Source organism: Zootoca vivipara, chromosome 8, assembly GCF_963506605.1.
Source record: "Zootoca vivipara chromosome 8, rZooViv1.1, whole genome shotgun sequence".
Taxonomy (NCBI): Eukaryota; Metazoa; Chordata; class Lepidosauria; order Squamata; family Lacertidae; genus Zootoca; species Zootoca vivipara.
Window position 1 is genome coordinate 15,444,951 of NC_083283.1, and position 19,512 is coordinate 15,464,462.

Below are 19,512 nucleotides of genomic sequence, written 5' to 3' on the forward strand. Positions count from 1 at the left end.
AGCACACAGTCGTGTGTGTGTGTGTGTGTGTGTGTGTGTTTTAATTAAAAAAAAAGAAGGATGGAGAATGGTATGCAGAGGATCTGGCAGACTCCAAAGGAAAACGTGGGTCGACAGGAGCACCATCAGGCTCTGGTTGGCTTGCTTGCTTCCTGGGGACTTTGTGATACCTTTTTGCAAGGGGAGGAGTTAAAAGGGTGGACCTGAATCTGTTATCCTTGATACCTTAATTCTCTTGAGACCAACACACTGACACATGGGGTGATGAGCTTTCCTCTTACCCATCCTGATCAAATTTGTGATGATCCTAGCGGAGCAAAATTGGTTCAATTCCAAATAGTCAGGCCTAACTGTATCAGGTGGGTTTTCCCCACCCTTTAATTTCTTTCTTTCTTTCTCTTTTTATTTCTACAATCACAAATCTATGTGTTCTGTTCATCCACCGCTCTGGCCCGTCTTTCTCATCGCTTCTGAAGCTCAGCTGCAACGTTTCCCTTTATGTTGTCACCATGGATTGTAATAAAAACCTAGAAAGCAGATAAATCCACCCCCTTTTCTTTCTCTTCCCCCTGTGAAATTGTCATTGGCTTGGCTCCATTGCTGCTAAAAGGGGTCTTGTTGAGTTCTCTTCCGTCCGCGGCAAATGTCATGCTCAGAACTCCCATCTATTCTTTGATGAGCAAGACCCCAAATGGCCTGAAGATGCCATAATGAGAGAGAAGTCAGAATTCTTTTGTGCTCTAATTAATACAAAATTAACCCCTGGTCATCGAGAGTTCCTATCCCTCCAAGCAGCAATTGTTCACAGAGAGGCAGTTAAATATTTCATGTGTTTCCTTTAGAACGGGTACAGATGAAACGCCAAAAAAAGAGCACCAAGGGGGTTCCTGATTTCTAACAGAACTGGAAGGAATTTAGCGATTCATCTTTCAACTTTAGCAAATGTGGCTCTTCACATTTATTCAGTAGTTTGCCTGTATGCTCAAGTGGGGGGTGGGCGGTTGGTTATTCAATGCATTGCACATGTAACATGGAGCTTTCCTCATTGAGTATCTTTCCAAGTACTTCATATCTGGGATATCTGTTGGTAATGGACTTGTGCAGACTGAGAGCCAGTGGTATGGAGGTTAGAGTGTTGGACGAGGGCCTTGGGAGACCCAGGTTCAAATCCCCACTCAGCAAACAAACAAACTACCACCCCCCTGGGTCACTTGGGGCTGGTCACTGTCTTGTAGCCAAACCTACTTCACAGGGTTGTTGTTGGGAGGGTAAAATGGTGGGGGAGAGAACCATATACATCACTTTGAGCTCCTTGGCTAAGAAAGTAGAATACTGTGGTACCTTGGTTCTCATACTTAATTTGTTCCAGAAGTCCGTTCCAAAACCAAAGCGTTCCAAAACCAAGGCACGCTTTCCCATAGAAAGTAATGCAAAATGGATTAATCCATTCCAGAATTTTAAAAGCAATGCCTAAAACAGCAATTTAACATGAATTTTACTATCTTAACGAGACCATTGGTCCATGAAATGAAAGCAATAAACAGTGGAATGCAGCCACACGGTCAATCAGTCCGTAGCTGAACTGGGTTCCACACAGTCACAAAACCACAAAATAGATAGCAAAAACAGACAGACCTCAGCGTAACACTCAAAACGGAAGTGTGGCACTCAAAATGGAAGTGTGGCACTCAAATCAGAAGTAGCTGTGTTGGTCTGACACAGTCGAAATAATTATTTAAAAAAATGTCCAGTAGCACCTTATAGACCAACTAAGTTTGTTCTGGTATAAGCTTTCATGTGGTATCTGAAGAAGTGTTCATGCACATGAAAGCTTATACCAGAACAAACTTAGCTGGTCTATAAGGTGCTACTAGACAATTTTTTAATTTTTTAATCAGAAGTGTAACACTCAAAACGGAGCACGTTTGGCTTCCAAAAAAAGTTCGCAAGCCGGAACACTTACTTCCGGGTTTGCAGTGTTTGGGTTCCAAGTTGTTTGAGTGCCAAGGCGTTTGAGAACCAAGGCACCACTGTAATAGGGTCATTCCCCACTCTCTTCTTAAGGGATTCCATACCCTCCAACAACATTTCTCCGATGAAAATAGAGACAGCCCCTCCATCATTTCTCCGATGAAAATAGGGACATCCTAAGGAAAAGCGGGACATTCCAGGATCAAATCAGAAACCGGGACAGACCCTGAAGAAATAGAGAACTTGGAGTGTCTGGGATTCATTGGCACCAACATTTATAGTGGTCAAAGCTATCCTGACTTAACAAGGATTCTTAAGCAGTGCCTGACATTTCCTAAGGAACCTGGCGGCCACGTATAGAACTATGGTAGCCTTAGCTATGTTTATTATTGATGCCAAAGAGAGGAGAGACTTTGTGCTGGAAGCGAATGGGTGAGCCTGCAGCCAACTCCTGTTCCCCTACTTAGGATTTAACACTTTGAGTAGGAAGGAATAACCCAAAGCTACTTCTCTCTGCTAGACATGTCCCTGGGCCCATGTGTCTGTGAACACAGTCTTTAATTTCTTGTTCCCTGAATTTCTCTTGCTGAATAGCAGGATATCTGCACACCGGATAACCTGCAGAACTGTATCTGCTTCCCAGGAGAGGAGCAGGAGCAGCGCAAAGAGCGATCTGGTTTGTAAACCCTTGGATGGGAGGCCCCTGTGACAAATGGAAAAATAAGTTGCTCCTTTGATGAAAGGAGGTCGGTTGCAGTGGCTTCCGCGACGAAGCCACCATTCAGCAAAACTCTTTGTTTTTTTGCAGCGCCTTCTCAGTTAGCATGTTGTGCATTTCCTGATAAGTTAATTACTCGAACCCTTTGTAGATACGATATCTCACAGTTAATAATACAGTGGTATTGACACGCTGCCGTAGACGCGAATCCGACACTCTCTGCTCAGCACAATTCCTCCAGCAACAAATGGGGGGGGGGGTAGCTTGGAGCCGTTATCTCAGTCTAAGGAGTTACAGTACAGTGTGATATCTCCTGTTTTGCTAATTGACTCAATGGGTTATCACACAGGGATGGGCAAAACAGGTGGGGTTGGAGAGTAATAACAAAGATGCGTGCAATGAAATCAATACTAGATATGTTAAATCAGAGGCGAGGACTCTGTGGCTCTGCATCCCCAGTCAAATGTGATCAGGTAGGTTGAGAGAAGTAGATCACCAACAACTGGAGAACCACAGAGGTCCCATCCCTGATCTGCACTCTGGATTGTATGAGCTAACATCTCTTCCACGCTCTACTGACCGTGCAGTTTTTTGAGTCTATGGCATGCTGAGCCAAGTTATCGGGCAGCCATCGAGGAGCAGCTATTTCAGGGAACCTTCAAAGATTTAAATGATCCCAACAGACCTGCCTGTGCTCGGCCAGGCTGACCGCTCCTCCTGATAGCGTTTTGACTTCTGAGAGTAGCCAGTCTGGTGCTTAGGGAAGCTTGCGAGCAGAGCTGGAAAGGTGATGTATAGATGCTGAAAGTTAAATTAAATAACCCCCTGGTATTGTTCCTTGGGATCTAGCACTTGTCAGTTTAGATCCAGATTTGATCCCCAGCAAGTAAAAGAGTGTCTTCCATTCATGCAAGGGACCAGGTTCTAGGGCAGCTTAGAAGAAAGTGGGGAGATGTATTTTTTTGCCAATTCTCCCTTCCCCTTGCAGTTTCCTATGCTGTTCCAGGGGGGGCACTCCCCCCCCTAATCCAGCTCTCCAGGAAAACTTTTCAGAGGGATGCAAGGGGAAGGAGGAATCAGCTAAAACTGCCTCTCCACCTCCTTAGTCCAGTGTGACTGGAACTCGGCTCATTAGAAATCTGGATTCAGCAGAATAGCCCTCTGTGTAGGGAGGCCGCTGTTAGTTGTCATGGCTATGTGCTTTTATGTACAGCTGTATATTCCTATGTCATAATTTATAGCTATGTAACCTTCCAGAATAACTGGAATTAGTGCCATTAACTGCAGAGTTGCTAGCCGTGCGAGCTTGGTATATTAAGTATCTGGCAAGCACACTGGGGTGAGATATATTAAGACTTTTGCTGGTGGATAGGGGTGAAGTTCTTATTTCTCACGATGTGCAGCCTGCAAGCATTCACGTGTGGCGTGGAAGCATCATTTTCTGCAGAATGCACTGGGTGATCAAAGTTGCATCTCATGGCCTGTGTGCCCTGTCGCTGGCACCGTGATTTGGACGTGAGATATTTTAAATAATATATGTTTTACCCATAGGCTTTGAGCAGCAACTCACCTGGTCACCTGCGGTGGGTGGAAAACATGCATCCAACACAGCACTACATGAACATTCAGTTAGCACAAGGATTTCTGCTTGTGCAAGAGAAGGTGTCCCCCCTTCTCCACCCTGCCTGTGCACCCTCTATTTTTTTCTATTTTTTTTTCTTTTTGGCTTTTTTAAGAAAAACTTTATTCATAATAAACAATATCACAACAAACCATAAAGTTAAAAAATTCCGATTTTAACTGATTAGAAACATATATCCAATACCAAAAAATAGAAAGAAAAGAAGAAGAAAAAGACAAAAAAGAGAAATATATATATATCTTACAATGCAAAGAAGAGGCAAATTGCACTCTCTAAATCAGTTTCCCCACAACCTTCTGAAGCAGAGGATGCACGTAGGGAGGGAGAGAGTGGGGAGTCCCATTACACAAGTGGGAATCCTCACGCTGATGGGACACATAGTAACAACAACAACAACAACAACAACAACAACAACAACAACAACAACAACTTTATTTATATCCCGCCCTCCCCAACCATAACTGGGCTCAGGGCAGCTAACATCAAAATATAAATACATTAAAACATAAAATTCAGCAATCGACTGAAATACAGCTTAAAATCGGATTAAAATCAAATAAGATCAGAAGGCAACTGTCAAATTATGACTATAGGGGTTGGGTATTTATATGAGCTCAGCTATTTATATGAGCCGGGGAGAGGACTTAGAGAGGCCTCTTATATATACGGTCTTGTAGGAGGAGAGGGGTCAGACTGGGCCCTGACCAAAGGCCTGGCGGAACAGCTCCTTCTTTGCAGGCCCTGCGGAAAGATGTCAAGTCCCGCAGGGCCCTGGTCTTTTGCAGCAGGGCATTCCACCAGGCTGGGGCCAGCGCCGATAAGGCCCTGGCTCTGTTCGAGACCAGTCCAACTTCCTCAAGGCCCGGGTGTTATTGTTTGTGGATGGTAGGGTCCTCCACGGGGCACACCAGGAGAGGCGGTCCCGTACGCACGAGGGTCCCTGGTCATATGGATTTAAAAGTTAGAACCAGCACCTTAAACCTGACCCTGTACTCCACTGGGAGCCAGTGCAGCTGATGTAGCACTGGATGGATGTGGTCCAGCGGCGAAGACCCCGTAAGTAGTCTCACCGCGGCATTCTGCACCCACTGGAGTTTTGGGTCAGCTTCATAGGCAACCCTGCGTAGAGCGAATTACAACAATCAAGCCTGGAGATGACCATCGACGGGATCGCAGTGGCTAGATCAGGGCGAGAAAGATAAGCAACCAACTGCTTAACATGGCAGAGGTGGAAAAATTAGTTGAACATTACCTGAAATCTCTAAGTGACCAAGCCAAGAAACTTAACAGATTTTAATTCTATAAAAAAATTCCTTCCAGTAGCACCTTAGAGACCAAACAAGTTTGTCATTGGTATGAGCTTTCGTGTGCATGCACACTTCTTCAGATTCACCGTGTACATGCACACGAAAGCTCATACCAATGACAAACTTATTTGGTCTCTAAGGTGCTACTGGAAGGATTTTTTTAAATTTTGTTTCGACTACGGCAGACCAACACGGCTACCTACCTGTAACTAGATTTTAATTCTCTCACTCGCTTTTGGGGCAAATTTTAGTTTTTATTTTCCTGCCCCTTTGGGGCATCTGTTGGCAGCTGTGGTGCTCAAAACATCTGAGGGCTGATACTATTTTGTACAAAAAGTACGAAGTAGCCATACAAGCTGTAAAGGACTCCTCCTATAGTGCAAATGAATCATTTAGGCTTATCAAAACCCCATAACTATGGTCCTGTCTGGTTATATAGCTTGTCTCTGCCCCCTTCCTCTGGCATTCTCAAAAGCCTTTCACTCATCTACTATAAATAACTCCCTCTTTGTAGACTGTGCATTTGTGAGAGTCCCCCAACTCAGCAACAGGGTATTATTATTATTATTATTATTATTATTATTATTAAAACCTTTCTAAAAAGTCATTTCCGATATTTAGAAATGTGAACGCTGATCGCACAATTGTCGACACGAGAGCGCTCTTTTGACATTCTCGGAGAATGTAAATTTAATCATGATAAGTGCTTCCTCCAAATGCTGCTTTTCTTTATAGTGGGGGTTCGTCTATCACAATAGCAGAAATAAATTCAAATAGATACCGTATAAAAGCAAGTGACCTTTTCTGCAAAAATGCATTTTAGGATTGCTCTGAAGGCTTTATTATCCACCATAAAAGTTTTTCTTTCTCTTTGTGTAGGTTAGGGGAAAAAATAGGCAACAGAGCTGTTTATGGTCTCTGTAGCAAAACACCTCAGGGCTTGCTTTACCTATCTTCAAAACTGATTGTTATCATTATGCTTATCCTGGGACTTTCCAGTTATCCATTCCCCATCCTTAGTGATACAAACCACAAATCTGTAGCTAAGACAGAAGCCACCTATTGTAAGTAAATTATAGCACAATAGGACTCCCAAGCAACAATCCTTACTATCACTTTGCAGTTACCCCTACCACGCCCTTTTTTTTTTGCAGCTGGTCAAACAGAGGCTAAGAAGCTAACAAATATACTGTATATATATTTCACATCCCACCTTTCTTTCACTATAAAACTCATAGAAGTGTGTCTTGGGTTCACTTCTCGAATTTGACTGCTTGTAGCTAGAAATGCGACAATGACTTTTACATGCTTATGAACAGTGTTAGAAACTCAGATATATAAGCTGGGCACTCAGTGACTCCTTAAACCAAGGTTGCAGTCACCAAAACGGAAGGTCTAGTTGCCATTTTGGGGTAAGATGGCTCTCAAGTCTTGTGTTTAAAACGATGGACTGATTGTGATTGATTTCCAGTTAAACATCTGGCTAGTTCAGATGCCAACCTTGAGCTAGGTTGAGAACTTTGAGAGCTTAAAGAAGAAAAGCCCCTTGATCCAGGGATAGTACACATAGATATTGGCCTATTCCGATCTCTTTTTCTTAATGGTGACTGTTCCTGCTCAGGCTGCACAGAAAAAGCATTTCGGTTTCAGAAATTCATTCCGATTTTGCAGATGAAATATAACTGATAGAATTCTGCAGGATGCGGTGTTTGTGTGTGAAAACAGTCAGTATCCAAGGATCCCCAGGCATTCATAGAATCATAGAGCTGGAAGAGACCACAAGGGCCACCCAGTCCAACCCCCTGCCAAGCAGGAAACACCATCAAAGCATTCTTGGCATATGCCTGTCAAGCCTCTGCTTAAAGACCTCCAAAGAAGAAGACTCCACCACACTCCTAGGCAGCAAATTCCACTGCCGAACAGCTCTTACTGTCAGGAAGTTCTTCCTAATGTTTAGGTGGAATCTTCTTTCTTGTAGTTTGAATCCATTGCTCCGTGTCCGCTTCTCTGGAGCAGCAGAAAAAAATCTTTCTCCCTCCTCTATATGACATCCTTTTATATATTTGAACACCCCTTAACCTTCTCTTCTCCAGGCTAAACATACCCAGCTCCCTAAGCCGTTCCTCATAAGGCATTGATTCTAGGCCTTTGACCATTTTGGTTGCCCTCTTCTGGACACTTTCCAGCTTGTCAGTATCCTTCTTAAACTGTGGTGCCCAGAACTGGACACAGTACTCCAGGTGAGGTCTGACCAGAGCAGAATACAGTGGTACTATTACTTCCCTTGATCTAGATGCTATACTCCTATTGATGCAGCCCAGAATTGCATTGGCTTTTTTAGCTCTAGATGCACCTCTAGATGAAGGAGATATCAGGCGCCATGCAAGTTGGTTGCAAGTGGTCAAAAGCCAGGTGTAAAATAGTGACTGGCTCATTTTGAACACTGCTTATGAATTTGCTCTAAGAAAGCATTTGGCTCTTGTATGAACAGAGAGGAATGATTAGGTGTCAATACCCAGATTTCTAGCACTATACATGGTTGAAAAGATGCCTGTGCACTCAAGACTTACTATAGTGTGATTTCTGCCACATTTGGACCATTTACCATATCATTAGACTCTTTGCAAATGCCTGATACTAAACCAGCTTATGCCACAAAACCAAGCTTTTGAATCAGACAGGGATGCTCTTAGGAGTAGTCTTTCAGAGAAAAGCAAATGCTGAGGCTAAGTGCTGAATCTGGTGTTTATCTTGAGTTTAGTGTCCTTCAAAACTAAGGCTCAAAAGAGCCTTATAGGAGCTGCATTCACCGCCTCTGCCTTGTAGAATGCATAATGTTCTATCAGAGATGCTATTAAGTCAGGAGTGAAAAGTATCAACAGTATCTTGTGCCCCTCAAGTGCCCATGCAGAAGGAGGAACCAGGCAGAAGAAAAAAAAAATAGCAAAGACAGCTAGAGTGGTGCAATGCATAGATTATTGAGCTTGAGAGACTTGCGTTCAAATCCTCAATCAGGTACGAAGCTCACCAGATGATCTTGGCCAGCTCTCCAACTCTACCACCCAAGCTGCAAGGCTGGTTGTGCAGATAAAATGGGACAGCCCCATGAACTCTGCCTTAGGAGATGGACAAGACTCCTTAGCGAGGTCCCTGGTGGTTTGCTTTGGTTATTCCCTCTTAGGGTGTTCTAGTTTAAGGTTACCAGATTTTTGGCAGGGGCCTCTTCCCTCCCTGTCTGGAGGTGCCAGGATTTGAACTTGGGACCTTCGACATCCAAGACAGATGCTATACCACTGAGCTGCAGCCCTGCAGGGTTGGGGGACCAAATGGAGTAGGAGGGTGGGGAGAGAACTGGCAGAGTTGCCTTGGCTTGAAGTTCACCTATTGATTTGAACGAACCAGCTCCAAACCTTTGGTTGCAGACCTCCAGTTCTCGCATTTCAATTTCAATTTCCAAGACCTGACTTCTAAATTCCTGAACCTCATGGTGTGCAATTATGCGAGCGAAAGGCCTATGAGAACGAGAGAGAGAGAGAGAGAGAGAGAGAGAGAGAGAGAGAGAGAGAGAGAGAGAGAGAGAGAGAGAGAGAGAGAGAGAGAGAGCAGCAGCAGCAGCAGCAGCAGCATTTGTATCTGTGTACTGCTGTTGAATGTGGTGGTGACTCCCATTTGGCCGAACTGTAGACAGATGCGGACAATGAAAGAGAGAGAGAAAGAGAGAAAGAGAGAATGAGACCAAGCTGTGGTAAATGAGGATGTGATTAGCATTTTCAGCATGAAACCTTTGGGTCAGCAGGAAAAGAAGAAAAGCAAAGCAGTTTGACACTAGAACAAGAAGAGCTTCTTGCTGCTGAGACTATTTTGGAGACTTTGAAATGCCCCTCTTTTGTTGACAAAGCATGCAAATGTTCTCATTATTTCCTCTAATTTGCATTATTAAAGAAAACCATACTACCAGGCTGGAAATTTTTCACCCCCCACCCTCTGTGTAATGTTGAGTTGTGGAAGAGACAATTCTGCTTGCTGACGCTGCAGGCTCAAATTGAGTTAACAGAAAAGCATCTTATTCTTATTTTTATTTGAGATGCTTTAATTACCTTACCACGCCATGCTGTAAGAAGATGGATTCTTATATAAATAATAGCCCTATGCTGGGCCTGTTTGCATGCTTGTGTTAAGGGATTCAGATCTAATTAAGCACTCATCCTTTTTAAAATATATATACATATATCAAGGGAATAAAGTGATGTGGAAAGAAGATTCCACCCCTTACCGGTCCCATTTTTTTTAAACTACAGGGACTTCTAAAATGGAAACCTCATTTGGATTTGGCAGCTTTGGGTCTAAAGGGATAAATTTTGCAATATGAAATCCAACCCCATGTGTTATCTGCAGGACAGCCTCATTTATTTGGAGGGACCAAAGAGACCGAAGCCCTCAGCTAATCAGCAGATTCCCACACCCAAATGATAGAGCTTACAGGTAGAGAATGAAATCCTGAATGTAAGCCATCAGCCTTTCCCCAAGGTAGTCCCCTCCAGACATTGTGGACTTCAATTCCCATGGCCAGTGGTCTGGAATGATGGGAGTTGTAGTTCGAAGCATCTGAAGGAAGCCATGTTGGAAAAGGCTGGTCTACAGGTAGGGGACAGAATCCCAAAAGCGTTTTTCACAGTACAGTGCTGTAAATTCAGGAAGCTGGGGATAAACAGGGATATGTTTGCCCTGGCACCTATTTACTTCTGCATGGTTTTGTTGGTGTTGACCAAAGCTAGTCAAGGTCACCTTGGCCAGGCCTCTGTTGACCCACACCTGAGCAAAGGGCCCATATTATGCGAGTCCCCTGGACCTGGTCCTCCTCTTCAACATTGCAAATGGGTTGTTTGGAGTGGAGCATCGTTTGGTGGCAGAGCATCTGTTTTTCATGTAGAAGGCTGCCTGTTCAGCAACCAGCACCTCCAGTTAGAGCTGTGAACACCACTTCACTAGAGTGGTGCATGTTCTGGTTATCTCCCACTTGGACTACTGCAATGCACTCTACGTGGGGCTACCTTTGAAGGTGACCCAGAAACTGCAACTAAGCCAGAATGCAGCAGCTGTACTGTTGTATGGGAGTGGCCACCAGGACCATATAACACCAGTCCTAAAGGATCTTCCCAGTGCGTTTCCAAGCACAATTCAAAGTGTTGCTGCTGACCTTCAAAGCCCTTAATGGCCTCAGCCCAGTATACCTGAAGGAGCGTCAGCGTCTCCACCCCCCATGGTTCAGCCAGGACCGAGGGCCTTCACTGTGGAAAGTGAGGTTACAGGGAACGAGGCAGAGGGTCTTCTCAGTAATGGCTCCCACCCTGTGGAACACCCTCCCATCAGATGTCAAGGAGTTCAATAATTACACAACTTTCTGAAGGCAGCCCTGTTTAGGGAAATTTTCAATGTGTGATGATTTGCTGTGGTTTTATAATTTGCTGGAAGGCGCTCAGAGTGGCTGGGGCAACCCAATCAGATGGGCAGCATAGAAATAATAAATTGTTTGTATTTATTATTCCACATCTGGAATCCTGTGGCCAATTCTGGGCACCACAATTTAAGAAGGATGTTGAACGTGTGCAGAGGAAGGCAACCAAGATGATCAAGGGTCTGGAAACTAAGCCTTATGAGGAACGCTTGAAGGAACTGAGTATGTTTAGCCTGGGAAAGAGGAGACTGAGAGGAGATATGATAGCCATCTTCAAGCATCTGAAGGGCTGTCACATGGAAGATGGAGCATGCTTGTTTTCTCCAGCTCTTGAGGGTAAGACTCGAGGCAATGGCCTCAAGTTACAAGACAGGGAGATTCCAACTAAACATTTGGGGAAACTTTCTGAGAGCAAGAGCTGTTCATCAGTAGAACAAACTCCCACGAGAGGTTGTGGACTCTCCAGCAGAGGTTGCATGGCCATCCATTATGGATGCTGAGATTCCTGCATTGCAGGGGGTTGGACTAGATGATCCTCAATGTCCCTGCCAACTCTATGATTCTGTGATTTGTTTGTTATTAGAAACCCTGGACAGCCACTGCCATTTAGCATCAGGCAATATCCGTTTTGTATCTCAATAGAAGGCCACTTTGTGTGTCCACCTGCCTCTTGCTTTGGCCCAGAGGGGATGAGCGAGCAGACAACTGCACTTGAGAGAAAGGGTTGCCACTCCCTGGCTGCTCATGAGCTTTGCTTGGCAGGCAAGAAGGGAGCAACATTGCTGAGATCAAGGAGCAACACCACAGCTGGCAACAAGCGCAGTGAGAGGGATGAATTCTCTGTGGGAAGAGAGCTCTTTGGCTGTGTCTTGTCTAGCACCCACCTCACCCAACAGCACAGGAGCTGGCCTTGCTGAGTCTCTTTGAGAGTCAATTTTGCCCAAGGATCATTAGCTGCAGATGACTCACTCTTTCCACAGATGGTGGCCTGCTCAGAACTTGGTTGGTTTTGCTGGGCCTGGAAGAAAACGCCAATTGAAGTCTGGGTGAAAAAGATACTTTTCCCCAAGCTGCGAACATCGCTCAGATGCAGGAGAGAGGTTTTTTTTGCGAGGCAAAAAGATAGAGGGCACCTTGAAGGGTGTGTGGGAGAGGATAATGCTTACTCATTAACATACGCCCCCAGAAAAACGTTTGTCTGTACACTGCGCCACTTGGAGCATTGGCATGTGCGAGTTCAAAAGCAAGTGCTCCACTGTCTTTGGGGCGGCTTTCGCAAATTAAAACCAAGGGTTAACGTGAAGCAAGAGGCCTATTATTATTTTTTGCAAAGTGACTCACTTAGTATCATTGCCTTTTAGAGAAGGGGTGGGGGTGGGGACTTTGGCCTTCCAGTTGTTGCTAGGCTACAATTTGTAGGCCACGGTGGCTGGATCCACATATGGAGGGCCGCAGGTTTCCCCACCTCTTGTTGTAGACAGAGTATGCTGTGTATATAGAAGCCAAAGGACATGGCTTCTTGCAAAGGAGGGAGAAAGGTTGTTTTCTGCTGCTCCAGAGAAGCGGACACAGAGCAATGGATTCAAACTACAAGAAAGAAGATTCCACCTAAACATTAGGAAGAACTTCCTGACAGTAAGAGCTGGTCGTCAGTGGAATTTGCTGCCAAGAAGTGTGGTGGAGTCTCCTTCTTTGGAGGTCTTTAAGCAGAGGCTTGACAGGCATATGTCAAGAATGCTTTGATGGTGTTTCCTGCTTGGCAGGGGGTTGGACTGGATGGCCCTTGTGGTTTCTTCCAACTCTACGATTCTATGATTCTATAGAACTGTAGAGATGGGCGCGGTGCCCCCATCTAGTTCAACCCCCTACGATGCATGAATCTTTTTGTCCAACGTGGGGTTCGAACCCACAGGATTAAAAGTCTCATGTGCCGACAACAGAGCCATAGAGTTTGGATTGTTATTGCTGTTATTTTGTGAGCGACTGAGGAATTACAGAGGGCTCTGGTGTCATTCATAATCCCTGTAACCAGCAGTGGTTTAGAGGAGAACCTAGGGAGAGGAAGGAAAGCAAGGCCCCTCTCCAGTGGTTGCGGAGAACCATAGAGCGGGAAGAAATGAGCCATTAAGGTGCTTGAGGGTGATTAGACTCCTTGCCACAGGAATGTTTGCTGAGGCTTTGGGGCTGGCTTGTGGTCTGGGCTTGGGTGAAGGACAGCAAAACCAGAGTTAATTCTGCACGGGGAGGCAAGGAGTGGGCGACCTCACACTGTTCCGCAAGTGCAGAGAAAAGTCCTTTTCTCGCCGGTCGCCTCCTGATAAGCCGGATCATATTTGTTGTGAAGAGAAGCGGAAAGCACTGGCGTTGCCTCCGACAGTGGTAGAGGCTAAGGAGAAAGCCACGGGAAAGAGAAACCGTGGGCTCCGATTTGCGCCTCTGCTGTAATAAGGAGTTTAGCAGCAGGTCGGAGTGCGGGGAGGGGCCTGCGAATGGCTGCTACCCGCACTCGGAAAGCAGGCCTGCTTATTTCCTTTCTCGCCACTTGAATTCCATTTGCACTCAGCAATCCTCTGGGGGTTGCCAAGACCTCGCCGGTGCAGCGAGGGAAGAGATCTCTCTCTCTCGTCTCCCGACGAGGCAGCCAAACGCCACATCAGTTTGTTTTGAGGATTTTGGCTCCTAGCTGAGGCATTTCCTTGTGCCTCGCGTCCCTGCCGAGATGCTGGAACCTTGAGCAGCGCTTCCTGAAGAGAGAGCAAGGGAGAAAAGGAGAGAAAATGGAATTTGAAACTCGACGGAGGAAATCAAAACAGGCCCTAACTGTGGAGGTATTAGCTAGACGTGGACAAGGAGAGAGATGCAGTTCTGGCTGAGCTATCCAGTGCACCATTCCTCTTATTTGTGGCCTGATGATGTGGATGAAATGCTGGACCCCTGGCTGCTGAAAGTGCGGCTGGTCGGATTCAGGGTGTGGTTAAATGCATCTTTTGCAGGTTGAGGCTGCTGAGCCAGGCAGGGATTTCCTTAGTCGGTATTAGCAGGGCTCTTGCTTTCTACTTTGGGTGATGGCGCAGTGAGGGAGAATCGCAGTGCGCTGAACCTTCCTGTTGTAGCCTAGTCTTGGTTAGGTGGCCTCAGATGAACCCCTCCATGCATTTGAGACCCATGCGGGAGGTTTCAGGAAGTCTTCAGGCTAGCCCTGCTCACCCACAACGCTTTGCATGTTCAGAAACTTTGGGACAACTTTCGTGTATGTGTGTGTGTGTGTGTGTGTGTGTGAGAGAGAGAGAGAGAGAGAGAGAGAGAGAGAGAGATGATTGGCCCAATGGCCCACCTTTGCGTGCATATGTTGGTACTCGCATAGCACTCTTTCTCATGGGCGCTGAATGTGTGGCCAGTGGGCGCATTGATACAATGCACAAAGTACAATTCAGCTTCGTCTCTACACGTCTGATATTTCCCTTGGGGGGTCAAGTGTATCCAGACCAGGCCCCACAGTTTAGTGAGGTCTGTACTGGTCTAAGATAGTGAACATTCAAAGTCCTTAAAAAAAAAAAAGTGAAAATATAAAGCACAAATGTGAATGGCCATCTGTCATGGATGCTTTAGCTGAGATTCCTGCAATGCAGGGGGTCGGCCCAGATGGCCCTCAGGATCCTTTGCAACTCTGCAATTCAGTGACATACGTCTGTGAATGATACAAATATACTTCATTAGACAATTGGGTTGGGTGACCTTGGCTTGTCACACTTCTCTGAAGTATCTCAGCCCCACTCACCTCACAGAGTGTTTGTTGTGGGGGAGGAAGGGAAAGGAGAATGTTAGCGGCTTTGAGACTCCTTCGGGTAGTGATAAAGCGGGATATCAAATCCAAACTCCCTCCTCCTCCTCCTCCTCCTCCTCCTCCTCCTCCTCCTCCTCCTCCTCCTCCTCCTCCTCTTCACCCGCAATATGGGCTGTTCTGTTTTTACTTGTTCCCCGGTGCTTTTTTTGTTTTTTGTTTTGCTGGAAAGGACTCGTAATACTTCTGGGGAAATTTTACTGGGTTTTTTTTGGGGGGGGGAAGTAATCAGTTTAAGTTGACTCATTATTATCTTAAATATTGTTTCCACAAGCTGACTCAAGATAGCAGGATTCCAGGAAACGAGATTCTGGAAATGTCCAGCTTTTCTTTCCATGCCTCTTGTGAGCTCAGCGAGGCATGTGTCAGCCTCCCGAAAGCCGTTTATTTATTTATTTTAAAAAAAACCTGAAAACAATCCTATGCAGAGCAGAATCCAGTGGGGAGAGCCGTGAGGTCAATGTCTGCCCTTGTCTGGTTCCAAGAAGGTCCCCTTTGCCCTGATGATGTCATAGCCTTGCTACTGGTATTCTTGCATGAAAGGGAAGTCAGGAGAGGGTTGTTTTCTTAAGTCAAAGCTTTGCAAAAAAGCTGAAAGCTGTAAGCTGGGTGGACAACCGCCGTTCTTCCAGCAAAGTGTGGGCTTTTGGACCTCTCTGCTCAGTACTTGGGAGTCTTCCTCCACACCCTCCCTGCATGCTTTTGCCTGGCTGGCATGTGGCCCCCAGGAAGCTGCTCACAAGGAAATGTGGCCCTCGGACTGAAACAGCTCCCCCACCCATTCTGAAAACACTGGTACTTTTGTGACTACGTGAAATGGTTTATAGAGTAATCCTTGGGAACGGGGCAGAAACTTCACTATTTAACTTGGTTGATAGGCTTAACTTTAAAGTCGATCAGTTATCTACTTTCTAATTAATTGATTGATTAACTAATGGATTAAATGTAAATGCATTTGCCGAAACCCAATATTTAGGTGCCTTTTTTGCGATAATGGAAGGAAATGTATGAGGTGAGGAATTGAATGCAGAGAATCTGCTCCTCCTAATTAGAAAAGGCAACCATTTAATTCCTTTTCTTTTCACCCTCCTGTTATAGCAAAATAGCCCGAGTAAAATAACTTTTAAGAAGGCTCCTCTCTTAAAATTAGCTCCCATTCATGAACCTCTGGATGTGTGTCAGTTAGCTCTCATTGTCAGAAGGTTCTTCCTGAGGTTTAGTCAGAATCTAACTTGAAGTCATTGGTTTGAGTCAGGCATAGGCAAACTCGGCCCTCCAGATGTTTTGAGACTACAATTTCCATCATCCCTGACCACTGGTCCTGTTAGCTAGGGATGATGGGAATTGTAGTCTCAAAACATCTGGAGGGCCAAGTTTGCCTAGTATGCCTGGGTTGAGTCCTACCCTCCAGAACAGGAGAAAACAAGCTTCCTCTCATTAAATATTTGAAGATGGCTCTCAGTCCCCTCTTATCCAAGCTGAAACATACCCAGCTCCTTCAACCGTTCTTCATAAGGCTTGGTTTCCAGACATGATCACTCTCCTCTGCCCACATTCCAGCTTGTCAATATCCTTCTTAAATTGAGGCACCCAGAACAGGACAGGTGTGGTCTGACCAAGACAGAATACAGCAATACAATGACTTTTCTTGACTGTACTTTTGTTGATGCAGCAAGTCAAATTTTTTCAGGGTTCTGATCTAATCTGCAGGCCACTATATTTTGCCATACTTACTATAGAATATTTTGCCCTTAAGGAATTCTTTTAAAAAGAAAGGGGGGGGGAGTGCTTTCCCATATTTACTGCTGTTGAGGATCAGAAATAAGTGTCTTATTTCTGTTACAACAGTTTATTTGCCATTCTTACTCTGCGCAATCTCCAGGCTGGTTTAATGATATGCAATGAATTTTTGCAAGGCCCTCTTTGTTTTTGTTGGTTTAAGTGCATGCATTATAGTGGAGTTAAAAGTTGTAATCAAAATGTTTAGGAAAACCCCTACTGACCTTCATAAATAACTCCCTTCTTCAGCATTAGTTGATTGTCTCATTCTAATCTTTCTTAGCAGAGCTGACTCACTAATTAGAGGAAGCAACCTAGTTTGGAAATAGCAAAGTAATTATTAAAAACAACAACAGCCACCAATGCTGCAAGGGATAAATGTTTTGATGCAAACTGGTTTCTGGCTTTTCTTCCTTTTAAAAAATAAAAGCTCTTTTCTACCTTTTTCAGATTACGCAAAGTAAGGCGAAATCATACAGTTATAACGTTTCTTTTCCATTTAGCTCCACTGGGCTTGATCTACGGTAGTCGGTATTTGGGGAGGGGAGGGGAACCATCAACTTTCTGGAGTTGAGCTAATGATCATTGATCGCATTTGTCTTGTGCAATTTGTTTTAATGAGACAGAAAATCTTCCAAGAACTATCTTGTATGCATCAGCTTTGACTCGCCTATTGATTTAGTTTGCAAAGGATGAGAGGCAGGGAGAAAGAGGGATTGGATAACCTCACTAGATATGCCTTCTTGCTCTTCCTGTTCCAGCAGATGACAAAAGTTGCTTTGCACTTGCGGGTATATGTATGGTAGAGAACGTGTTCCGTGTGCAGAAGACCCCTAGTTCCAGACCCCCCAAGAGTCCCTGTTTTCCAGTGGCAGTCCTGGTTTTACAGAAGCCATCCCAGTTTCTGATTTGATCCCTGAATGTCCCGCTTTTTCTCAGGACGTCCCTATTTTCACCAGAGAAATGTTGGGAGTTTCATAAATCCAGTATGGCTTTGGCCCACAACTCTTCACCATCGTATCTCGTGCCACTAAGTTCTGCTTAGAGTAGTCCCATGAAATGAATGGACCTTAGTCACTCTGATTATTTTCAGTGTGTCTACTCTGAGGATTACTAATGTTGGATGCAACCGTCAGAGTGCTTCTCCTGATCATGGCATTTTAAACTAAATTACTATTGACTTCCCATTGCATCTGTTAGACCAGGCATCCCCAAACTGATGTTTTTGCTTACAACTCCCATGATCCCTAGCTAACAGGACCAGTGTTCGGGGAAGATGGGAATTGTAGTCCAAAACATCTGGAGGGCCGAAGTTTGGGGATGCCTGTGTTAGACGAAGTATCCTCTTCACTCTCCTAAGTTCAAATATCTCAAATAAACCTGGGTTCTTTCCACTCTTGTGCTCCCAGCATAACCATCCTTGTGACGGTCTGGGGAGATTGAGAGATCTCCTAATGCTCTTGACCTTTGGGGTTATTCCCAAGATGGCTGTCAAGCTTATTGCGACTCCGTTGTATTGATTCCCTTTCTCTGGGCAGAGATTCTCCCTTGAATTTACCTGAGGGCTTTAACATTCTTAGCCCTGCAAGGGGAGTAATGGCATTGAGGCAGGCTGCATGACTAGGACCGCTTCCTTCAGTGTGAAGTGGCAAGTTGTGTTGATTTCATGCTGTTTTGCTTTCCTGTTTTCTGCTTCTCTCCCCCCCCCTTTCCCGTGTTAAAACCTCAAGTTTAATATTTTACAAAATTCAGCTTCCTATTGCAATTTGGCAAATCACATTTTTCAGTCCAGGCCCTTGTATATATTTCCTTCCTCTTTGATGGTTATTGGAAAAGAGAGAGAGAGAGAGAGAGAGAGAGGGAAGATGAACAAGAGGATTCATGAATGCTGTGCTTGAAGAACATTGAGATTAATAATCTTGGCCTTGATTGTATGAAGAGGAGGACATTTTTCTACGCCAGGAGAACACTGCCAAATTTGGGCCCCACACTAAAATTGCTGTTTGCTTCAGAGAATAAGTTAACTTGCTTTATGTGTTATAGTCAGGCTTTTAAAAAAGCATTCTTAAGACCAGGGATGGAGAGCTCTGGCCATCCAGGTGTTGCTGAACTATGTTTCTGGCCATTGACCATGGAACCCATCCACCTGGGAAGGTAAGCCCATCTAGGAGAAGTAAAACTCTGATCCTAAACCTCTGCTGCCTTATGGAGTATCTTCGGGAGAAGAAAAGGCTAAGGAGTAAACCCTACACAAATCCAGAGTGGAGTCCCTAAGGCAGTTGGATGGTGCCTTCTACGCCATTTCCCTGCAACTCCTGCAGCCAAGGTGGTGCCAAATGTATTGCTCTGTTTTCCTTTGGACCGCATCAGCGAGGCAGAGAAGGTGTGTGAGGGGGTTGTCACCTGGGCAGTCAAGAACCTCCAGGCACACTGACCAGCCTTCCTCCCAGGAAAGGTCATTTCGGTCTGGTAATGCAGCAAAAACAGTGGGAGGCGGCAGTTAGGAGTTACTGGCCTCTGCAGCCACAGCAGGCGCTGTGATTCTCCAGCAGTTGGAGGCGCACTCTATTCTCTCTCGAGACAGATGGATGCCAGCAATGACCATGCTGGCTGCTGCTGATGGGAGCTGGAGTCCAACCACATCTGGAGGGCCACAAGTTCCCCACCCCTGCTTAAGATAAGGTTACCAGGTTAGTTCAGTTGATTTTTGCAGGATTTTGTCAGGGGACTGATTTGTAAATCCGGGGACTGTCTCTGGGAAACAGGGACATCTGGTAACCTTAACTTCAGAGTATTATT

The 19,512-nt window shown here is 45.2% G+C and overlaps 1 protein-coding gene across 1 annotated transcript in view; it reads left to right on the forward strand.

Moving 5' to 3' along the window:
• The window catches only part of EXT1 (exostosin glycosyltransferase 1), a 258,264-nt gene that overhangs the window by 157,734 nt on the left and 81,018 nt on the right, over positions 1-19,512 (forward strand). The gene's annotated exons all lie outside the window — the stretch shown is intronic.